The sequence below is a fragment of the Pan troglodytes genome, chromosome 6 (assembly GCF_028858775.2).
Source record: "Pan troglodytes isolate AG18354 chromosome 6, NHGRI_mPanTro3-v2.0_pri, whole genome shotgun sequence".
Classification (NCBI taxonomy): domain Eukaryota; kingdom Metazoa; phylum Chordata; class Mammalia; order Primates; family Hominidae; genus Pan; species Pan troglodytes.
This window is the reverse complement of record NC_072404.2, coordinates 158,598,822-158,623,982: the sequence shown is the minus strand read 5'-3', so window position 1 is coordinate 158,623,982 and position 25,161 is coordinate 158,598,822. Positions and strand designations below refer to the sequence as shown.

At 39.5% G+C, this 25,161-nt stretch overlaps 1 protein-coding gene across 3 annotated transcripts in view; it reads left to right on the top strand.

The window, feature by feature from the left end:
• The window catches only part of KEL (Kell metallo-endopeptidase), a 350,942-nt gene that overhangs the window by 72,201 nt on the left and 253,580 nt on the right, over window positions 1-25,161 (top strand). For 2 of the 3 annotated variants that reach the window (XM_063815704.1, XM_063815703.1), the window contains exon 1: window positions 16,945-17,074. The exons of the other annotated variant lie outside the window; for it this stretch is intronic. The gene's annotated coding sequence lies outside the window, so the exon portion shown is untranslated. Of the gene's footprint in view, window positions 1-16,944; window positions 17,075-25,161 lie in introns of those variants that run through there. 3 annotated transcript variants of the gene reach the window in all.

Here is a 25,161-nt window from a genome sequence, read left to right as displayed (position 1 = left end):
TTATGTTAAGCAGCGAAGATTGTTATCATATAATTGACCTTTGGGGTTGAAAAACACTTTGAATATTTCCCCGCAAAGGCACCCACAAAGCAGTTATAAAATGTAGAATAGAGTCTGCTGCCAAGGGTGTTAAAAAAAGAAAAAAAATGTTTTAGGAAGGCATATCTGGCATCGTTACTAAGTCCTCTTTTCTGTGGTTGGAATTAGTTTCTAGAAATACAACTGATGGCCTGAAACCTGTGATAAAAATTGTGATACACTGAAAACTGATTCCTCAAAATGGCTTATTGATTTCAGACTTTGTGAAGATAACCTCCCATTGTTCAATGCACCTTGTCAAATCCTACTTATAGTGTGAAAAATGACTCATGGTGTGATATAGGATTGGACATTTTGTACAGTGACACTGGAATGCCAGGCTTCTACAAATATCTTCACAGTTGTGCAAAGACTCATATTTTAAAATATCTACGTTTTTGAACAGCTCTCTCCCAGTATTAAACTAATTAGGACTAATTATCACTTCTAGTTAATGGGTCCCAGTCAAGGCTGAATTCTGTTTTCATTATACAACTTAACACAGGTTTAACAAGGACATATTGGTGCTGAAGAAAAAGTGAGCAAATTGTAAAATAAAATACTAGAAATGAAATGTTTATATTTTATCTTTTTTTCAATTTTGAATTTAAGATACAATCTTCAATATCACATATATATTCATACACATACACATTATCTGGTATGGTTGCAGTCTTAGTTTAGAAAAATAAACACAGCGATTATTTTCCTGACAGTTGGTTTGTTTTATCATACGGCTGCCATGTTCGCCCGTACACCTTGACGTCTCTGGCTTCTGCAGACCCTGGAGTTTTGAATGAGCTCTTCCAGGCCTAGGTCTTGCCTAGGAATGGATTATGTGGTAGCAGTAAAGCTTATTAACAGTTTTCACCACAAGATGGAGCCTTATGAATGCCTCTCGGAAAAGGGAGCAATTCCTGAATTCGCCCACTAGTGGGCAGGCATGCTCTTTCTAAATAGGAAACTTCTGGGGAAACCTTTCAAAACCTATTTGAGACAATTGACTGAGAGTTTTACCTCCTCTCTTCTAAGGAGGTCTCTGATTCTTTGTACTCATGATCAGTTATTTCAGACAGTTTTCAAGAGAAAATTTATATTGTCTCTTAATCAAGCCTCTTTTAAAAAAATATATTTTAGTGAAAGGGTCTTGCTATGTTGCCCAAGCTGGAGTGCAGTGGCTATTCACAGATGCATTCACGGTGCATCACTACAGCATCGAACTCTTGGCCTCAAGTGATCCTCTGGCCTCAGTTTCCTGAGGAGCTGAGATTATAGGCATGCGCCACTCTCCCCAACCACATATACTTTTAATTAACAGATTGGTCAGTATATTTTTGCAAGATAAATTGCAAATGAAAACTATAGTCCTTAAGTAGACTAACTTTAATTGATTACAGATGCTATTTCTAAAGAATCCAAAACATGCTGGGCGAAGTGGCTTACTCTTGGAATCCCAGAGTAATTTCAAGGCAGGAGAGGAGGCCAAGGCAGGAGGATTCCTTGAGGCCAGGAGTTTGAGACTAGCTGGGCATCATAGTGAGACCTCATCTGTTAAAAAAAAAATTAGCCAGATATGGTGGTGAATATCTATAGTCCCAGCTACTTGTGAGACTGAGGTGGGAGGATTGCTTGAGGTGGGAGGTTGAGGCTACAGTGAGCTGTGATCACGCCACTGCACTCCAGCCTGGGCAACAGAGGGAAACCCTGTCTCAAAAACAAAAACAAAAACAATCCAAAACATTAGAATGATATAATGCTAGTGCTGCCAGTGACCTGCAAGATGGCTTAGCACAGGAGCTCCCCATATAGGGGTGAGTAAACGAAGTCCTTCAGAAGTGAGGGGAATTGACCAAAGCCATACACCTACTGAGGTATTATTGGACTATCAAGCAGAGGGTCTCAGAAAGTCCCTTCACACTTGCATTTGGATTTTCATTAAAATTCTCTGCTGGATTTTTTTTTTCTGCCAATGAGGTAATTTCTTGCCTAATTAGGTTCTTCTCATCCAACCCGGGAAATGGCTATAAAATCTCATTTAGGCAATGTTCAACAATCTTTTTGCCCTAAATGAAGTAATTACCTGCGCTTGGGTATAGACACATACAGTGGCCATTAATTTTCAACAAAACTGGAGCCCTTTTTATTCATTCAACAAATATTTATTAAGTGCCCACGATGTCCCTGGGGATAAATAGTAGATAAGACAGGTTCCTGTCTTAAGAAGATGTACATTTGAATTTGTATGTGTGTTTGCAGGGGGTAGGAGGAAGGGGAGATATATGGTTTGGCTGTGTCCTCACCCAAATCTCATCTTGAATTCCCATGAGTTGTGGAAGGGACCTGGTGGGAGATAATTGAATCATGGGGGGAGGTCTTCCCTGTGCTGTTCTCCTGTTAGTGAATAAGTCTCACAAGATCTGATCATTTTATAAAGAGGAGTTCTCCTGCATGAGTGCTCTCTCTTTGCCTGCCACCATCCATGTAAGACGTGACTTGCTCCGCCTTGCCTTCCTCCATGATTGTGAGGCCTCCCCAGCCATGTGGAACTTTAAGTCCATTAAACCTCTTTTTCTTCCCAGTCTTGGGTATGTCTTTATCAGCAACATGAAAACGGACTAATACAGGGAGTAAGGGAGTTTGGGAAGGGTAGACAATAAACAAATAAATAATATAATTTCAGATAGTGATAAGTGTCATAAAGACAATAAGGTATTGATTTTCACAAGGGTGCCAAAACTATCTGGAGGAAGGAAAACTCTTAAAAAATGGTGGTGAAACAATTGAATATCCACATGCAAAAGAATGAAGTTAGACCTCCATCTTACACCATATACAAAAAGTAACTCAAAATGGATCAAAGATGTAAATATAAGAGAACATAAGTGTAAATCTTTGTGACCTTGGATTAGGCCATGGTTTCTCAGATATGAGACCTAAAGTACAAGCAATGAAAGAAAAGTAAATATAATAAATTGGGCTTCATAAAAATTCAAAAGTTTTGTGCTTCAAAGGGCCCTATCAAGAAACTGAAAAACAACCCACATTCTGGGAGAAAATATTTGCAAAATCATATATCTGATAAGGGCCTAGTATTCAGAATATATAAAGAACTCTTACAAGCAAACAGTAAAAGAAAACTCAATTAAAAAAATGGGCAAAGGGAATGCTGCTAAGAGATGCCAAGAAGAATCTGAACTGACAGGCCTGGCTGGGTTCTTCCTTTCAGTCTATGAGCATTCGATCTTACTCTTTTTGTCCAATCATATTTCCATACTTTGCTGAACCATGTTAATGTTTATAAACATGGGCAGTTTCCCCTGGATCTCTGAGTCTTCATTCTGAAGACGACTGTGTCACATGAGCTGTGATAAAATAACTTTGTTATGCTCTTCTATTAGAAAAATAATGGAAGCAATGGACACTGAGACTCCAAAAGCAGGGAGGGGGAAGGGAGGCAAGGGTTGAAAAACTATCTATTGTGTGTTCACTATTTGGGTGATGAGTTCACTAGAAGCCTAAACCCTAACATTATGCAATATACCTATCTACCAAACCTACATATGGACCCCTCTGAATTTATAATTAAAAAAAGTGACTGTTCCCTTCTTCTGCCTCTGAATAAACTTCTACCATAATGTTCCCCTCCCCCGCAGAATGGGCAAAGGGCCAGGCATGGTGGCTGACGCCTGTAATTCCTAGTATTGTGGGAGGCTGAGGCGGGAAGATTGCTTAAGCCCAAGAGTGCGAGACCAGCCAACATAACAAAACCTCATCTCTACTAGAAATGAAAAAAAAGAAAAATAGCCGGGTGCAGTGGCACATGCCTGTAGTCCCAACTACTCAAGAGGCTGAGGTGGGAGAGTCACTTGAGTCTGGGAAGTCAAGGCTGCAGTGAGCCGTGATTGCACCACTGCACTCCAACCCGGGTGACAGTGAGACCTTGTCTCAAAAAAAAAAAAATGGGCGAAGGATTTGAATAGATATCTTTCCAAAGAAGATATTCAAATGGCCAATAAGCACATGAAAAAAATGCTCAGCATCATTAGTCATTAGGGAAACACAAATCAAAATCACAAGGAGATACCATTTCTTACCCACTAGGATGGCAAAAATAAGGAAGATGATGACAAGTGTTGACAAGGCTATGGAGAAACTGGAACCCTCATACACCATTGGTGGGAACACAAAATGGTTCAGTCACTTTGGAAAACAGTTCCTCAAAAAGTTAATGAGAAAGTAGGGAGAGGGAATAGAGAGAAAGTGGGCATAGGGTAGTGATGGGATTATTTTAAGAAGGTTTCAGTAAGAAGGTAACATCTGAGTGGAGTATTTGTTGAATTAATGACTGGAGAAAGCACATAAACTTTGCTCTGCTCCCAGTTTTCTCTTCTTTTGTTTGTAAATAGCCTTTCTTTGATACATAAAACATTAGATTGTATCCTTCCCTACTCCAGTTCTACAAATTTTTGTAAAAGTCACTCTCAGGAAATAAAAGTCATCATTCTTTGATGAAAATGTTGGCCTACAATGCTTCCTGGCAGAATTAGTTAATAAGCAGCTCTCTAAGTCCCAATAATTCTGTACATATCTTTATCTTTATCTTTTTTTTTTTTTTTGAGATGGAATCTCACTCTGTCGCCCAGACTAGAGTGCAGTGGCACTACCTCAGCTCACTGCAACCTCTGCCTCCTGGGTTCAAGCGATCCTCCTGCCTCAGCCTCCTGAGTAGCTAGGACTACAGGCACATGCCACCACGCCCAGCTAATTTTTGTAATTTTAGTAGAGACGGGGCTTCACCATGTTGGCCAGGCTGGTCTGGAACTCCTGACCTCAGGTGATCAGCCCACCTCAGCCTCCCAAAATGTTGGGATTACAGGCATGAGCCATCGTGCTCGGCCAGGAAAGCACTTTAATTGGAAGTCAAAGAGTTTCTTGCTTGCGATCAGCGTATTCCAACCTTGACAGTGTCAACATTTTAGATCAGATAGTTTTTTGTTGTTGTTGTGGAGGCTTCCTGCGCATTGTAACATGTTTAGCAGCATCTCTGGGCTCTACTCACTGGATACTGGTGGCATATTCTCAGTCATGATGATCTTAGATATCTCAAGACATTAACCGATGATGCCGTGGGGGCAAACATTGTCCTTGGTTGAGAAACACTGCTTTAGAAAAAGATGCATTGTCAAGAATCCTGCTACGGAGGTCTGGAAAACCTACGAAGTGTCCCATAAGGAAGTCAGTGTATTCGTTTCCTGGGGTTGCTGTCTTAAGGCACCACACATTTAGCAGCATGAAACAACACAGGTATATTGCCTTACAGTTCTGGAGGGAGGTCAGAGGTCCAGCAAAGATTCCACTGTGCTACTGTCAAAGTGCTGGCAGGGCTGTGTTCCTTCTGGAAGTGCTCCAGATAATCCCTTTCCTTGCCCTTTCCAGCTTTTCCAGACAGCCCTCATTCCTTGGCTCACAGTTCCCAGCCAGCAATGGCATCACTTTGATCTCTGATTCCATTGTCACTCACTTCTCTGACTCTCACCCCCCTGCCTAAGGACCCTTTGGATTAAACTGGGCCCATCTGGCCAGGTGTGGTGACCCATGCCTGTAATCTCAGCACTTTGGGAGGTCAAGGTGGGTGGATCACTTGAGGCCAGGAGTTCGAGACCAGCCTGGGCAATGTGGTGAAACCCTGTCTATACAAAAAAAAAAAAAAAAAATTAGCCGCTAGTGGTGGCTGGTCCCCATGGTCCCAACTACTTGAGGTGGGAGGATCACCTGAGCTCCAGAGGCATAGGTTGCAATAAGCCAAGATCAAGGCAGTGCACTCTAGCCTGGGTGACAGTGACACTCTGTCTCAATAAAATAAATAAATAGGGCCCATATGGATAATCCAGGATCCTCTCTCCATCGCAAGGTTCTGAACTTAATCACACCTGCTAAGTCCCTTTGGCCACATAAGGTAACATTCACACGTGCCACAGATTAGAAGATGGACATTTTGGGGAGCATTATTCTGCCCATCAGTGACAGGGGAGTCCGGGCAGGGAAGTGCTGAGTAGAGAAGGGCGGGGTCCCCGACAAGGGCTCCACCCTCGGGCTTGGGCCCACGGATGCAAATGAGAACAAGCATTTCTGTTTTTGCGCCCCAAAAGTTGCCTTTTGGCCCACAACGCCCCCCATCCTGTACCCATATAAGCCCAAGACCTTAAGCGGACACAGACACAAGTGGCTGGACGTTGAGAGGAGCAGAGGGGCACAAGAGCACACTGACAGACACCAGCAGACACCGGCACACCATCTAGGGCAGGACGGCGTGGCATTCGGTTGGGGGCAGTCGGAGGAGAGTCTGTCTGCTGGGCAGCCCGACTCCAAGGAAGACTGCATTCCCACTCCATCCCCTTCTGGTTCCTCATCCACCTCACTGAGAACAACCTCCACCACTCAATAAAACCTTGCACCCATCCTCCAAGCCCACGTGATTCGATTTTCCCAGCACCCTGGGACAAGAACTCAGGATACAGACAGCCCTCTGTCCTTGCAATAAGGCAAGGGATCTAATTGAGCTGCTTAACACCAGCTGCCTGCAGACGGCAAAGCTCAAAGAGTAAACTGTAACACACACCCACTGGGGCTTTCTTTGGGAGCTGTAAACACTCAACCCTAGATGCTGCTGTGTGGTTGGAGCCCAAAAAAGCTCCCCAAGACCTGCTTATCTGCATGTTCCGGCTAGGGGTTTGAGCAGCAGGGCACCGAAGAATCGAGCCACACCCCTGTGGCATAATCTGCAAAGGGAATAAGGGAATTTTTCCCGCTTCATTAGTATTTGGGCACATGTCAACTAGAGGGCATTGAGTAGCCACATTGCACCAGAACTAGTTAAGTAATTACCTAAATTTTTCCTCTTCCCTCCCTTCCTGCCTCCAGAAACTGGCAGCAGTTGAGCAAGCAGGGAAAGGAAGGTGAGGAAAAGAGATTTTATCGGATCCATCCTCATTGCTGGAACTGGGGTAAAGCTCTGTGGCCCAGGCCTTGCAGGAGAGAGGGAGAGCACCTTAAAATGAGATGGGAGATAACAGTTTTGATTGCAATAGGACTGAACCTTTTTTTTAATCTTTTACCTAAAAATAATGTTGTTTTGATTTCTGACATGTCTAGACCTGAAAGGTTGCTCTTAAACGCAGAAGAAAGCTGTTAAACAGTAAAACCAAAGGCAGTGATGGAAAGAGAAAAAGTCATGCTTCATGGTGCTTTGTAGAATCCAGTTCTTTGAATAAACCTGGAACCAGATGATTTTAGGGGAGGGGATTTCAAAATTCTATGAAGCCACCTCATGGACTGTGAAGGTCTTCCTAGAGAGGGTGAGGTTGCTGGGAGTTGTGCCAGTCGGTACCAGGAGACTGAGAGGTGGTGCCTTGGGAAGCCCACGGTTTTTTTTTCTTTTCCTAGGACCACTGGATGTTTTTCTGTTACCTAGATGTTTGGGGAAGGCAGTAGAGGAAGGAGATAAGAGAGAAGTGTGAGAGAAAAGTGGAAAGACCTGGACTGAGAGCCACCAGCCTTCTTGTGAGAGAAGAATACATAGATAATATTTTAAATCTGTGCTGGCAGAAAATGCTGGGGCATGTGGCCACCAAAGGGAGAGAGGTACAGCTTGCCTCTCTGCAATCAAACTTAAAAATGCTTCCAATTTGTAAATGGATGGCTTGCTTAAACGCTAAAGCTGTAACCAGGGAACTTTCCTGGGTTTCTTGAGGACACCAATCAAACGTCTAAACCCAAGTTTCTCCCCTCGTCGCTGGGTGAGCCTTCATCCTGAGTCCTTCACTTTTCTGGGATCCAGGAACATAGTAGGACAGGTTACTCAAACACTAAAACTTTGAGTGGAAATTGTAAATCTAAAACCAGAATTACTTATGGCTTTTTATTATATGTGATATAGTTAAAAAATATATTTATATATAATTTTGGTTTTTTAAATATATATGTGTGTGTGTGTGTGTGTGTGTGTGTGTGTATATATATATATATATATATATACATTTTTTTTTTTGAGACAGGGTCTAGCTCTCTCACCCAGGCTGGAGTGCAGTGGCGTGATCACAGCTCACTGCAACCTCCGCCTCCTGGGCTCAAGCGATCCTCCCACCTCAGCCTCCCGAGTAGCTGGGACCACAGGCACCACCATGCCCGGCTAATTTTTGTAGAGACAAGGTTTTGCCATGTTGTCCAGGCTAGTCTCAAACTCCTAAGCTCAAGTGATCTGCCTTTCTCAGCCTCCCCAAGTGCTGGGATTTCAGGCATGAGCCACCGTGCCCGGCCCTATTTATATATAATTTTGAAGACCATTTTAAGAATTCTGTAAACCAAAAATAAAATTCCAGGCCCCCCAACATCTGAATGGACCCCTTCTCTTGGCCAAGAGCATTGTAAAGTTAACCTGAAAAACGCATTCAGGCCATGATAGAAAGGGGGAGTCGGACATGCCTCATTACATCCTCCTTCCTTTTGGAATTCAGGCCCAACTGACCAGTATTAACATCAACACAGACCTTAAGACTAATAGACTCTCCGTCTGATAGGAAACATTTACAATCTATTCTCTCTGAAGCCTGCTACCTGGAGGCTTACCTGCATGATAAAACCTTGGTCTCCACAACCCCATATTGTAACCTAGACATTTCTTTCTATTGATTCCAGGCCTGTAGATAATAACTCAACCTATTGTCCATCAGAAAATTTTTGAATTTGCCTATGACCTGGAAGCACCCCTTTCCAGTTGTCCCACCTTTCTGGACTGAGCCAATATACATCTTATATTGATTGATGTCTTTTGCCTCCCTAACTGTATAAAACAAAGTTGTAGCCTGTCCACTTTGGGCATATGTTCTCAGGATCTCCTGAGGGCTGTGTCATGGGCCACGGTCACTCATACTTGGCTCGGAATAAATCTCTGCAAATATTTTACAGAGTTTACCTGTTTAGGTCGACAATTAAAAAGTGGCAAATATATTCTGGTTGTAATTTTTCCATAAAAAGAGATAGAGTGATTTGGGTCTTTTGCTTGTTTTTGTTTTTTTGTTTCTTTGCGGGGGGGACGGCATTGGGGGGATAGAAGATTATGGAGCACCAAAAATGGTTGTGTGTTACATGAAGGGAACAAGATGTTGGAATATCTGTTTGAATGGAATGGAATATTCAGGATAAAGTGCAGCAGGTCATGAAGATAATGCAATAAGACATAGGTATTTTGTGCCTCCCACATTAGTATAGGGCCTGAGGGAAATGCAAAGCTGGAGAACTGGGCTCAATCCTCAACAGAGCTTCAGGTCCAGAGAGAAGAGCCACATAAGAGACTGACATGGTGGGTGGGAGGGAGGGAGGAGTGATAAGAGTTAAACAGAATTAACCTGTCTCTAGCTCCTAAATAGGATTGAACTGTGAAAGCTCTACTCCAGGTTCACTGCAGATATTGGAAGTAAGACAGCATTTATATACTTACCTCTGTGGGTGCATGCTATCTTCATGCCAAAAAGTTACTAGAATTATCTGACAAAGGAAAGAACCTGTGTAGCTGTATGTTTTGCTCAGGTGGTGGGCAGAAGTATGCAACTGAAGCTGAATTCTGTCTCTCTCCATGTATTTGTCCCTGTTTATTTGGGGACAGGTGCATTTTACTTTTAAATTGCATGTAGTAAAGTCTTATTTTCTAAATTAAAGAGATATGCCTGTCCATATGTTAGGCTACCAATAAATAAATTGGTTGAGGGAAGGAAGTTGGAAGAAAGACAAGTGGAAAGAAAGGAAGGAGGTAAGGAAGAGAAGGAATGAGGGAGGGAAAGAGGGAGGAAAGAAATGAAGACCTCCCTGTGTGTGTGTGCTTCTGTGCACTATCACATGGATTTACTACAAGGAATGGCATCTGAGGTTATGGAGGAAGTGAAATCTGTGGGGGACTCTGAGGCTTTGGGCTGTGGCAGGAAAGCAGGAAGTCTTCTTTGGTGCCAGATCTCTTTGGACATTTGCGGTGGAGAGGAATGTGACTGTTCTTCCTCCGCAAGTGAGGGTAACAAATGTGACCATGATGATGGCATAGCAACTCTGTTGCTTGCCAGTCAGTTCACAGTCCCTTGTAAGGCAGATTACCTCTAAAGAGCTGCCAAATTTCCTTTCGCTGGGCGCATCAATACAACAAACGCCAGAGAGCCCTGTGCCACCTTCATTTACTGTCTGCATTGGGACTACTTGCTTTATCTCCCTCCAGCAGCGAGTCCTCCCTCCTCTGTTCCTATATTTGATGTGATCAGCCTTATGTTCCATGGTCGTATTTTTTCAAAGGGAGAGAGGGTGCATCTCTACATTGTGCGATTCTCAGGAGGGATTGTGGTTGCTCTCATTTAGGGAGTGCCCTTTGTGCTGGGCTGTGGCTTGCAAATGTGTGCATTGTAAGGTGCCTGGAACTTGGATGGGTGTAGTGAATATTAAATGTAAAGAATCTAGGTATATAGTGGTCCTTGATCAATATTTATGGAATTCAAAATGTTTAAATACTTAACTATTTGCTTTTCTTTGTTATTATTAGTATTATTATTAGTAGTAGTATTACCACGCCTGGCTAATTTTTGTATTTTCAGTAGAGATGGGGTTTCACCATGTTGGCCAGGCTGGTCTCGAACTCCTGACCTCGTGATCCACCTGCTTCAGCCTCCAAAAGTGCTGGGATTACAGGCTTGAGCCACCATGCCCCGCCTCTTTGTTCTTAATTCTGTTTTCATTTGTTCTCTAGCCAAGACCCCAAGTCTATAATGATCAAGAGGGTTGTTTTATTTTTGACAAGTGGAAACCCACATGTTTCTGAAAAGTGGAGTGGTGGTGGTGGTGGTAGCATAATCTGGAAGACCCCTAAAGAAGGCAGTGCTACCTGCCATATTTGACTTGGGGGTCAGAGCGAGTCTGAGTTGGAGAGTTGGGAAGCCAGAAAAATGAAGGACTAAAGTAAGAGATATGCCTTATTTCTCCTTTTCCTTTTCCACATATCTTGAGAAAGAGAAAGGTTTTTAGTTCAGCAGAAAATGGGAGATGCTGGGGCAGAGATAAAAATGCTCCCCAAACACGGCAGGGACTTCCTTGTATTTCTCGTTCTCCTTGCAGTTAGGTTGAGCTAAAGGAGATGCTACTAATGAAATTTGAAATCTTAGGGTCAGACATGTGGGAATGCACTGCCTACCCTTCCATCTTGGCAGTGACACGGACTCATTCCCCCCAGTTTCCAGAGCTTTGTCCTTTTCATTCCTCTTTCCAAATCCACCTCCACTCAAGCTTTCAATCTATGCCTGGGCTCTGGTTTGAATGAGCCACTGATATATTTGCAGCCACCGGGGATCTGGAGTGCAGATGCAAATGGCAGTGTTCCCTGGTAAGTGTTGGTGACAATTGGATCTTTCTCTGATTTGCATTCCCAAGGCCTGCAGGTTTTCAGAAAATCACATCTTATAGGCAGTTCCGGGCGGGGGGAGGTTTATTTTCAATGTCAGCTACAAATGCCAGCCCATGATAATTCTTAGAATGAAAGACCTCTCATTTGCAAAGGAGAGGATAGTTAGAGCCAGAACAATTCATTTAGCAAAAATTTGGGCCCAAAAATATATATATAGGAGAAGGGATTGTTGGTGGGTAGAGAGGCCTGGAGATCAAGAGCAAGAGATGAGATAAACACAAGTTTGGAAGCCATTGGCTTGTGAGGGGACCTGAGCACTTAGAATAGAGGAGACCCCTCAGGGAGAGCTTGTATGGAGAGAGAGAAAGGTGCATCCTGGCCCCATCCTGGGCATTTCTCTTTGAAACTCAGCCTTGTTATAATTCATTTCTAATTCTGATGTCAGCAGTGAGGGTTCATCTAATCTATTCTCATCACTTCTTGAGCCTCTCAGCTCTCACTGGTCCTGGCTCTTGCCTGGAGATGATTTTACTCAAAATTCGAGTCCAGGATTTAGAATTGGTCTAAGTACAGATGTGCATCAGGAGGCTATTTCAAAATCCCAGATGAGCTCATACATAAAGTAAGGATTAATTTTTTATTTTGTGAACCAATTGTGTAAAAAAAAAACAACAATGCACATTAGGAAAGTAATTCGTTTAATTTCCATGCACCCCCTCCTGCCTACAAGCCCCCCTCCCCCATCCCATGCAATCCACCTCATAGGTAAAAACATATTCTGGGCAAACTGACTCATTTCCTGTCACATTTATCCCACTCAAGTTTGTCCCTCCTGCTTTGAGCCTGGATTCCACGTAAAGGTGGAAGGTGATTTGGGCTGGTCTCCAGGCAGTCACCACCTGCAACCTATTTTCTTCTCATCACGACACCTACGTTCAGTGTCACCTTTTCTTCTCCCTTGGGCTGCCCCTTTCTTGCTCACCCCCATGTTCCAATGCCAGCAGCTCTGTCTTTGTGCTCAGCCATGCTTGTTGTTCAGCAGCATTCCTCATTAGAATCCCATTACTTGATGGTCAGAGTAGGGTCTCCATGGTGATACAGGCACAAGTGTAGCCAGTATTCTGCCACCGCATCTTACCTACTTGGCAGGCAAGCTAGAGTTGGCCTAAATTCTGCTTTTATCGTTTATGTGTTTGTTCTTATGCTTTTAGGAAAAAAAATCCTGAAATAATGGTGAAGGACAGCAAGTATTTGCCTAGAGTGCATGCTAAGAAGTCTCACATAGATGTTTTTCTTTAAGTATCCTGACCACTTAACATATTGATGAAGACCTCTTATTTCCAGGTCAACAATCAGCTGTTACCAACTTAAGCTTTCTGGACATTTTCTATGAAACAAATTTTTGCCAGTAAGAAAAGGAAATTGGGAGCTGCCACTGCTTAATTAATTTGAAGCTTTGATAAGCTTTGCCAGAGAGTCGCATAATAGAATTAGCAAGTTTCTTAACAGGTGAGAAAGCACATGAGCATAAACAAAAATAGGATAAGACTATCATCAATGGGGTTTATGCACCAGCTTAAAAAGCCAGTTTGGGGGACTTCTATGACTCTGAATTAAGATTTGTGCAATATAAGATTGTCCAGGATAAAATATTTTGGGCACCAAATATTAAGCTTCTGAAATAGACCCAGAGGTTCTTGTATGATAAAAAAAAGTATGTATAAGATTTTGATTTGATTTTTTAAATAATGTGTTCACTACTTCCCTTTCTTCTGAGACTCCATAGAGAAAAAAATATCATAACACTAAAGAGAAGGGAATGAGGATGGCCAAGAGCAGACTGGAGATTTCATCCTATTTCTTGGTTGTGGACAATCAGAAAAAGCATATTGTAAATGAAGTGGAGTAAAGGATGCTCAGAATATGCATGTGATGGGCCTCTGGGAATGTGGTGGCTGATCAGGCTGCTAGAAGCCTGGAGGGCCTTGGCTATCGGATTCCTAGCTTTGGATAGCAGGAGTGAGACATTGCGCAAAAGCCAGAGTTATCATTAAAATTCTGTCTGCCATATAGCTGCATCATTGATGCCTTCCAATGCCTTCCTTGCCACTGCATACAGAACCATCGAAAACCTTCATATTGAGAATTCTTTTCTAGAAAAATTGAATACATTTCCAAGGAAGAACTAGGGCTTCAAGTGCAGATATTTGCACATAGATTAAACCCTTTTTTTATTATGGCATTTTGAATTTCCAGGCTAATGTCAGATTCCACACCCACATACCTAAAAGAGGAGCCAGCCTGTCAAGGTGGCCCAGTTACAAAAGAGAGCTTCCAATCAGCCTTTCCATTCAGGGGACCGTTCTACTGGAGAATGATACCTACTTACCCAAAACAGCCTTTCCTTTTCCTTCATGAATTACTAATCAAGGATGATCAGAAATAGGAACAAAATCCACAGCCTGAAAGAGAAAGACCAAGCTAAACACCAAGAGTGAATTACCCCTGAAGAAATAAAGATCAAAGAAGACAAAAAATTTAAGCTTGTGTCCTTAGAGGAGGCACAGAAGATATTGCCTCCATAAAATAAGAGAAGGATGCTATTAAAAATAAACAATTAAGAAATGAGAAGGTGAAAATGTAAATTAGTAAGTCATTATGGAAAACAGTATGGAAATTCCTCAACAGTTAAAAATAGAACTAGCCATATGATCCAGCAACCCCACTACTAAGTATATGTCCAAAGGAAATCACTGAGAGGTATCTGCACTCTCAATGTTTATTGCAGCACTGTTTACAAGAGTCAAGATATGGGATCAACCTATGTGTTCACCAATGGGTAAATAGAGAAAGAAAATATGTTTTATATATACACAGTGGAATACTATTTAGACATAAAAAATAATTGGAATACGGCCTGCACAGTGGCTCACACCTGTAATCCCAGCACTTTGGGCGGCCAAGGCGGGCAGATTGCCTGAGGTCAGGAGTTCGAGACCAGCCTGGCCAACATGGTGAAACCCTGTCTCTACTAAAAATACAAAAATTAGCCCGGTGTAGTGGTGCATGCCTGTGATCCCAGCTACTTGGGAGGCTGAGGTAGGAGAATTGCTTGAACCCAGGAGGCAGAGGTTACAGTGAGCCGAGATTGCGCCACTGCACTCCAGCCTGGGCAACAGTGTGAGACTCTATCTCAAAAAAAAAAAAATTGTAATACTATCATTTGTGGCAACATGGGTAAACCTAGAGAACATTATTTTAAGTGAAATAAGCCAGGCACAAAAAGACAAATACTGCATGATCTTACCAATATGTGGAATCTTAAAAAGTTGATCTCATAGAAGTAGAGAGCAGGATAGTGGTTACCAGAGGCTGGGGAAGATAGTGAGATTAGGGGGCAAATGGGGAGAGATTTGTCAATGACTACAAAGTTACAGTTAGATAGGAGGAATTAGTTCTGGTGTTCTATTGCACAGTAGGGTGACTATGTTAGTTAACAATGTTGTGTATTTCAAAATAGTTAGAAAGGCCGGGCACAGTGGCTCAAGCCTTTAATCCCAGCACTTTGGGAGGCCAAGGAGGGTGGATCACCTGAGGTCAGTTCAAGACTAGTCTGACCAACATGGTGAAACCCCATCTCTACTAAAAAAATACAAAAATTAGCCAGGCGTGGTGATGCATGCCTGTAATCCCAGCTACCTGGGAGGCTGAGGCAGGAGAATTACTTGAACCTGGGAGGCAGAGGTTGCAGTGAGCCAAGATTTCACCATTGCACTACAGCCTGTGCAATAGACAAACCAACAAACAGACAAACAAACAAAACGAACATCAAAATAGGAAAATTTTGAATGTTCTCACTGTAAAGAAATGATAATTGTATGAGGAGATAGATATATTAAATATCCTGATTTGATGATCACACAATTTATACATATATTAAAATATCACATTGTACCTCATAAATATGAATAATTGTTAAATGCCAATTAAAAACAAAGTAAAAAAGACACAACAGGCTTTCAGATATTTAAAGTATGATTTAAAATTACATCCAGGTAATATATGATTATAGTAAAAACAAGATGAAGTCAAGGTAATCTGTCAGAATTCAGAGCAAAACTCAATCATGAAAAAGATAAAGGAAAAAATGAGAGACACAGTTGTTTAACCCAGGAGGTCTAAGATCTGACTGAAAGAAGTTTTAGGTAGTGAAGTTAGAGACAATGGAGGGAAAAACATTATTATTTTTTTTAAATAGAAGAAAAAATTTCAGTGCTGACAAAAAACATGTTATTTTAATTGGTAAGCCCAGAGTTGGTCTTACAAAATTTTCATCAAGTGGAACATTCACTACAAATTTACTAAGACATGTTCATTCTCCCCTTTCTCCTGAAAAAAACATCAATTTTGTTTAGTGTGGAAGTGTGCACAATGAAAAATCATTTATCGTACAGAGTTCCTTGCAGGGGTGTCCATGTGACCCAGCTCTGCCTGTCTGCATAAAATGCATTCGATTTTAAAAATTGGAGGTATGACTGACATACTAAAAGGTGTATATATTTAATGTATATATCTTGATGAGTTTGAAGACAAGCATATACCTATGTAAACCATCACCATAAACAATGCCATAAACATAACCATCACTTCTAAATGTAGATGCGATGCCTTGGCTGGGTGCAGTGGCTCATGTCTATAATCCCAGCATTTGAGAGGCCGAGGTGGGCAGATCTCTTGAGCCCAGGAGTTTAAGACCAACCTGGGCAACATGGCAAAACCCTGTCTCCACTAAAAATACAAAAATTAGGCGGGCGTGGTGGCATATCCCTGTAGTCCCAGCTACTTGGGAGGCTGAGGCAGGAGAATTGCTTGAGCCAGGAGGTGGAGGCTGCAGTGAGCCAAGATCATGCCACTGCACTCCAACTTGGGTGGCAGAGGGTGAGCCTGTGTGGAAAAAAAAAATGTGATGCCTCATTGTGGAGAAGCCATCTGTGACAATGAACAAGAGAGTAAGCGACAAGAAAAGATTGGTAGGACAGGAAGGATCCTAGGTCCTTCATGACTGTGTGGAGCATTTTGTCCAGCCTCTAGACTTCATGTTACATTAAAAATATTAGTCATTATTTGGTCACTGTAGCTAGATTTCTGTTATGTGAAGTTGTACAATACTAGTGAATCACCAAAAATAAAGAGAAGACCCTAAAAACTTCTAGAGAAAAAGAATGTGAAAATGTACAAATGAAAAAGACACATTGCTTTCAGATTAACAATTTGTAACAAGGTGATATGGTTTGGCTCTGTGTCCCCACCGAAATCTCATCTTGAATTGTAGTTCACATAATCCCCATGTGTCATGGGAGGGACCTGGTGGGAAATGATTAGATCATGGGGGTAGTTTCCCTCATGCTGTTCCCGTGACAGTGAGTGAGTCTCATAAGCTCTGATGATTTTGTAAGCGTCTAGCATTTTCCCTGCTTGCACTCATTCTCTCTCCTGCTGACCTATGAAGGGGTGCTTTCCACCGTGATTATAAGTTTCCAGAGGTCTCCCCAGCCATGTGGAACTGTGAGTTAACTAAACTTCTTTTCTTTATAAATTACTCAGTCTCAGGTATTTCTTCATAGCAGCATGAGAATGGACTAATACACAAGGAATCTTAGAAGATAATGAAATGTATTTTAAGTTCTTAAGGGAGATTATTTTAGACCTAAATTATATACTCAACAAAACTACCAATCAAGAATGAGGGCAAAATAAAAATATTATAAACATTCAAGGACTGAGAGAGTTTACGTTCTCAGGTCACTTTTCTGAGGGAATTGCTTAAGGATGTGTTCCAGTAAGAAAGTGAGAAAATAAATGAAGGGTAAGATATAAGATCTAGAAAATAGTCAATGGATATAATTCAGACATTCAGCAAAGGAATTTCCAAATGTGAGTCAGGATTAGGGCACAATTGTTGAGACTGAAATAAGAGGATAAAGGGCTTTGAAAACGGTGCTCCTGGAGCAAAAAAAGTGGATTACATCTACTTGGTAGTAGTGTGATTACAAAGCTGAGTTACTATGAGGAGACAGTAAAACATACGTGTATATTTTTTGGAGGAGGGATCCAAACAACATAAAATAAAGCAACTGAGTAGAATTATTACAAACCCAACCTCTTGAATGCTACTGAGTCAATGATGGATAATAAGAAAATAAAATGCATTCGATTTTAAAAATTGGAGGTGTGACTGACATACTAAAAGGTGTATATATTTAATGTATATATCTTGATGAGTTTGAAGACAAGTATATACCTATGTAAACCATCACCATAAACAATGCCATAAACATAACTGTCACCTCTAAAAGTTTTTTCCCTCCTTCTTTTTTGTGATAAGGATATTTAACATAAGACTTTCCCTTTTAACAAGTTTGAAAGTAGTATACAATACAGGATTGTTAACTATATGCACTGTGCTATACAGCAGATCTCTAGGACTTACTCATCTTGTATAACTGAGACTTTGTACTTTTTGACCCAAATTTTCTCAATTCTTCCTTCCTTCAGTCCTTAGTAACCACTACTCTACTCTCTGCTTCCATGGGTTTGACTGTTCTAGATTTCTAATATAAGTGGGATCATGTAGTATTTGTTCTTCTGTGTCTGGCTTACATCACTTAGCATAATATCCTCAAGATTCATCCATTTTGTTGCCTGTCATAGGATTTCCTTCATTATAAGGCTGAATAATATTCCACTGAGTGTGAGTGTATGTGTGTGGTATGCATATATACATACATACATATATATATTATATATACACACACACGGATAAATACTGCATTTTCTTTATCCATTTATCCGTCAATTGACACTTAGGTTGTTTTCAGTATTGGCTTTTATGGATAATGCTTCAATGAACATAAGAGTGCAGATACTTCATAGAGATAGTGATTTCATTTCTTTTGGATATATATCAAGAAGTAGGATTGCTGGATCATACGGTAGTTCTATTTTTAATTTTTTGGGATCTTTTTCCATAGTGTCTGTACCAATTTACATTTCCACCAACTATACTTTTTTTCCATATAGTGCCTGTAGAAATTTACATTCCCACCAACAGTCTATAAGAGTTTCATTTTCTCCACATCCTACCAACATTTGCTACTTTTTCTTTTTCGATAACAGCCATTCTAACATGATATATCATTGTTATTTACATTTTCCTGATGATTAGTGATGTTGAGCACCTTTTCATATGCCTTTTGGCCATTTGGATGTTTTAAGAAATGTATAGTCAAATCTTTTGCCCATTTTTGAATCAGGCTATTATTTTGCTATTGAGTTGTAGGACTTCCTTATGTTTTGGATATTAGTCTTTTATCAACTATATCTTTTGCAAATATTTTCTTCTATTCAATAGGTTGCCTTGTCCCTTTTGCTGATTGTTTTCTTTTTTGTGCAGTTTTTAATTTGATATAATGTCATTTGTCTATTTTTCTTTTGTTGCCTATTCTTTTGGTGTCATATCCAAAAAATCATTGTCAAGGCTAACGTCAAGAAGGTTTGCCTTTCTTTTTTTTTTTTGAATTTTATTGTTTCAGGTCTTACATTTAGATCTTTAACCTATTTTAAGTTGATTTTTTTGGTATGGTGTATGATAAAGGTCAAATTTTATTTACTGTATGTGGGTATCTAGTTTTCTGACACCATTTACTGAAGAAGATACTATCCTTTCCTGATTGTATATTCTTGCCCTTCTTGTCAAAAATAAGTTTACTGTAAATGCGTGGATTCATTTCTGGGAACTTCATTCTGTTCCACTGGTTGATATGTATGTTTTTATGCCACTGCCATATTGTTTTGATTTCTATAGCTTTTTAATATATTTTGAAATCAGGAAGTGTGATTCCTTCTGTTTTTTTTCTTCTTGCTCAAGACTGCTTTGGCTACTAGGGGCATCTTATGGTTCCACGTAAATTTTAGATTTTTTTCTATTTCTATAAAAATGCCATTGCAATTTTGATGGGATTACATTGAATCTGTAGATCACTTTGGATATTGTGGACATTTTGACAACATTAATTATTCCAGTCCATGAACATGAAGAAATGTCTTTTCATTTATTTGTGATTTTTCAATTTCTTTCATCAATGTTTCAAAGAATAAATCAAAAGGAAAATTAAAAAAACTACTTTGAGACAAATAAAATGGAAAGACAGCATACTAAAACTTATGGGATGCAGTAAAAGCAGCAGGAGAGAAGTTTACAGTGATAAACATCTACATTAAAAAAAAGATCTCAGATTAAAAACCTAAATTTACCCTTCAGGGAACTAGAAAAAGAAGAACAAACTAAGCCCTAAACTAAGTTTTTACTGGAGTTAATAAAAGGAAAGAAATAATAAGATTAGAGATGGAATAAATAAAATAGAAAATATTTTACAACAACTTAATCAATGAAATTAACAGTTTGTTTTTTGAAAAGATAAACAAAATTGATAAGATAAACAAAATCCTTTAAAAACTCTTCTAAAAAATAGAAGAAGAAACAGTACCAAACTAATTTTATGAGGTCAGCTTTATCCTGATATTAAAACCAGACAAAGACACCATAAGAAAAGAAAACTACAGGCCAATATCCCTGATGAACATACATGCAAAAATCCAGAACAAAACACTGCAAAATGAAGTCAGTAGCACATTGAAAACACCATGATCAACTGGGATTTATTGTTGGGATGCGAGGATAGCTCAACCTATGCAAATCAATAAATGTATACATTACATTAAGAGAATGTAGAATAAAAGTTATCATCATAGCCAATGCAGAAAAACATTTGACAAAATTCAACACTCTTTCATGATGAAAACTTTCAACAAATTATGTATAAAAAGAATTTGCCCCAACATAATAAAGGCCATATATCACATGATAAGCTCATAGCTCAAAGCTGACAGCTATTCCTGCCAAGATCAAGGCAAGGTTGCCCACTCTTGCCTCTGCTATTCAACATAGTATTAGAAGTCTTTCCTAGAGCAATTAGGCAAGAGAAAGAAATAAAGGGCATCCAATTTGGAAAGGAAGAAATAAAACTATCTCTGTGTGCAGATGATATAGTCCTATATGTAGAAAAGTCTAAAGACTACAAAAATCTGTTAGAACGAACAAGCAAATTCAGTACAGTTGCAAGATACAAAGCCAATATACAAAATCAGTACTGTTTATTTGCACCAAAAATGACCTATCTGATAATGAAATTTTTAAAAACTGTCAAAAATTATCACATCAAAAATAATGAAATACTTAGGAATAAACTTATAAAAGAAGTTGAAGGACTTGTACACAGAAAACTATAAAACACATTTGACTTTTATTGTGGAAATATTCTCCTTTGATTTGGGTCTATGGATTGTGTCATTGACCTTAATGGGAAGCAGTTTTCTATCTTGAGTTGAACAATATTTAGCCACAATATTAGAAATGCTATTTATTGGTTTTCCATATTTAAATCAACTTATAAATAAAGCATAGAAGACTGAACTATAGTTATAGAAAAGCATATGACAATTCAGAAGGAACATATTGCTTTCAGAAGTTATAAGATGGAAAAGGGAAGGTGTTGAAGGAAGGATAGAGAGCTAATATACTCTTTTTATAAAGTGCATTTTAGGGGCATTGAGTATAAATACTTGAATAAGAGATGAAAACTTAAAATTATCACTTAACAATTTAAAGGCAATGAAAACAAGAGCTGAAAATAGTAATACAACTCAAAATTTTAGAAGAGGACAGGGTCAATAGTTTGAGAGTAATGTAAGTGACATTCAGATTCTCACTTAAAAAGAAAATATAGAGGTAGGATCTCGCTATGTTGCCCAGGCTAGTATCAAACTCCTGGCCTCAAAGAATCCTCCCGCCTCGGCCTCCCAAAATGTTGAGATTACAGGTGTGAGCCACAGCACCCAGCCAGAAAAAGAAATTCCCACTTTTTATAGTGATATGTCAATGAATATTATTTACAAATGGACAAAAAATACACATACATGTATATGTGTATGTATTTGGAATTGTGAGAGTAACCACCATAAAAACTAATGCCAGAAATTGATAGAAATGTTGCTTTTGGAAATGTTAATTGGGGTGAGACAGGAGACTGCTGCTTTTCACAAAACACCTTTTTTAGCGTTTAATTTTTTCCCCCAGAAACCAGTATTACTTTGATAATAATAATTTTGAAAGTTTCATCATTTTGAAACAACCAATTTTGCTTCTGTATTTTTTTAGGGAGAAGATTTAAAAATGAGTAATATTATTATGTTTTTGTAAGTCTTCCCAATCCATTTTTTAAAAAGGCCTTACATGAGAATTTGAGTTATGACGATTTTAACTTTCTACTCATCAGGCTATTTCACAAGAAAATAAAACCTCTCAACATTACCAGAAAGTAGTAGCAAACAATTGTGACATGTGACATGTTTTCACCAAATTACCTGTTACTAAAATGATTGGGAGCTGCTTGCTAAGAAATCTCATCATTTCCCATAAATATTTTCTCCCAGTTGGTTTTCGATGGCTTTAATGCTCTACTTCCAGCTGTCCATGGCAATGTTTTGACAGTTGTTGACTTAATGTTTTCAGCCCCGGAGAATGATGAGACAGGAAAAAGCATTTACAAAGTACACTTACCTGTTTCCTCTGCATCCAGTATATTATTCAAAATCCATTTTGTTAATGTACAAGGAAGCATGCCATTATTTGAATACCAAATACTTTATTTTTTTAAACAACAACAAAATCCTCACTAGGGATCAAATGAAAGATAATAATGTTGTTTGTCTAACACACCTGGAACAGACATGTTTCTTCCTGGAAGGCTGTGAAAGGGTGTCAACAAAATGTCATATTACTTGTTGTTAGCTTTTAAGGATGGTGGATCTGAGGAACAATGGCTAACACAGATAAGTCATTGGTCCAGTGAGGACCCCCAACAGGTGTCCATGTTTACAGACTGTCTTAGAGATTAGTTTAGAAATGGGGGCAGTTCCATTCACCTTTTTCCTTTTAGGAAGGTCTACCTTCTGGGGCCCTTTCCACTCCAAGTCAGAAGCCTGATGCCCAGAACCTACCCAGAATAGATTAAAACGATCTGTAGCATCTGTTTCTTGACTTGAGAGTTTCAGGATTGTTCTTGCCTTTTGCTCTTTTGCTTTTATTTATCTCCTCTTAGAAGTCCATGGACATTAAAGTTCAGAAAATGAGACCCTTAAGAAGATTCACTGCAATTTCCTGAAGAGAAAAAAGAAATAGTGCCTCTATTTCAGAAGAGTTCCACCTAATACTTTGTGGAGGGGAATAGAGGGTAAAATAAGTTTTGTTTGGAAAATTTATCATAGGTCAAGTTCTGGAGACTGGTGATTCAACATTAGTTGTTACCCCGATACAGCTGCTTTCAATAACAGGTACGGCCAGCTTGTATCAGCCATTTGCTATATATATATTATTTTAATTATTGTTCAGGACCCTCCTGTGAGATCAGCATTATTATCCTCCTCATTTTATAGATGAGAGAATTAAGATTTGCATAGGTTAGTTTTTTGCTCAAGAATAAACAGAGTAGATGGCAGAGACTTAGAACTTTAACTTGAATTTAACTACTGTTACCATTCCTTGCTTGTAGACACTTTCTGCTCTGTGGTTATTTGGTTGTTGTTGCTGCTACTTTTGTTGTTAATTCAATTTTCTCTAAGATTCAACCTAATTTTCTTCTCAGAGCACTTTCTTAATTACTGTTTCCTCAGCATTTTGTTTTCAGTTTGTCTTTAGTCTTTTTTTTTACAGGTACCTCTATCTGGCCTTTTCAACCCAACTGTAGGTTGTTACTCTTGGTCTAGTGCCAAGTAGGAGAAATTCTTTCTGCTAAATGGCTGGTGATATGGGAGATTTTATGTTATCACACGTATAATAGAAATGAAAGGGTCAGCTTGCTAGGGTTTATCATTCCAATGCTGATGGTGAATTAGCAACATTTTGTTTATTATATAGAAACCTGTTTACTGGGGCTCAAGAGAGCATTTCTTAAATTTATTGGGCCGCAGAAATATGTCCTCCCTTAATTCAAGTTAGCACACATTGAGAGTACTCCTGGCTGCCTGAGACTCACCATTGCATAGTGTATACAATTCTTGACCAGATACGAAAAAAATGTTTGTGGCTGAAACAAAACAAAGTTCTAGAAACACACAGGATGGCAGTGGGTGTTGTTAGCATTATAATAGGTGTGACTAAATTATCAAGATTTAGTAGCACTGATATGGTTTGGCTGTATCGCCACCCAAATCTCATCTTGAATTGTAGCTCCCACAATTCCCTTGTGTCATGGGAGGGACCCAGTGGGAGGTAATTGAATCATGGAGACAGGTCTTTCCCGTGCTGTTCTCGTGATAGTGAATAAGTCTCACAAGATCTGATGGTTTTATAAAGGTGAGATCCCCTGCACAAGCTCTCTCTTGCCTGTCGCCATGTAAGATGTCCCTTGCTCTTCCACCATGATTGTGAGGCCTCACAGCCATATGGAACTGTGAGTCAATTAAACCTCTTTCCTTTACAAGTTACCCAGTCTTGGGTATGTCTTTATTAGCAGCGTGAGAACAGACGAATACAAGCACACATCACAAAACAGCTCAGATTTTCTATGTATTCATTTCTTGAATAGATTATATGGTAATATCATTGAAAATTCAGAAGATACAAAATGTATACAGTAAAAAGTCTTCTTCCTGCTTCTTGTCTCCCAGTCACATAATTTACATCTGTGGAAGAAAACATAAATAAATATTTCCGGGCCAGGCGCGGTGGTTCACGCCTGTACTCCCAGCACTTTGGGAGGCCAAGGCGGGCAGATCACGAGGTCAGGAGTTTGAGACCAGCCTAGCCAACATGGTGAAACACCATCTCTACTAAAAATACAAAAATTAGCCAGGCGTGGTGGCAGGTGCCTGTAGTCCCAGCTACTTGGGAGGCTGAGGCAGGAGAATTGCTTGAACCCAGGAGGTGGAGGAGGTTACAGTGAGCTGAGATCATGCCACTGCACTCCAGCCTGGGCAACAGAGCAAGACTGTCTCAGAAAAAAAAATTCCCATTTTCTAACTCTATTTTAAGAAAACAATATTATTAATTTCTTATTGTATTCTTCCAGAGAAAATTAGTGTATATGCAAGCACACATGTATTTAATTATTTTTAACAACAGTATTGAATGCAAATGATAGTATATTAAATGCATTGCTTTTTTTTTTGCACCTAATAATACATTTGGAAGCCATTCCAAACACATAAATACATTTGGTTCCTTTCTCTTTCTATCTTTCTTTTTCTTGTGCCTCTTTTAATATTTTCTTTCTATAGCTTCTTACACTGAACCTTTGTATTGGTATCAATTTGTATTGATGATATCCTATGATTTTCCTATTTTTTCTATTATAAACAATGCTGTAACATGTAACCTGTGTACATATGTTATCTTTTATGTGTTCAAGTATATGTATTCTTGTTTCGCTCATGTAAAATTCTTGAGTGAATGTATGTACCACCATGATTTTCATAGCTATTACTAAACTGTACTTGAGGCAGTAGCAATTAACACTTCCATCATTTATGAGCTC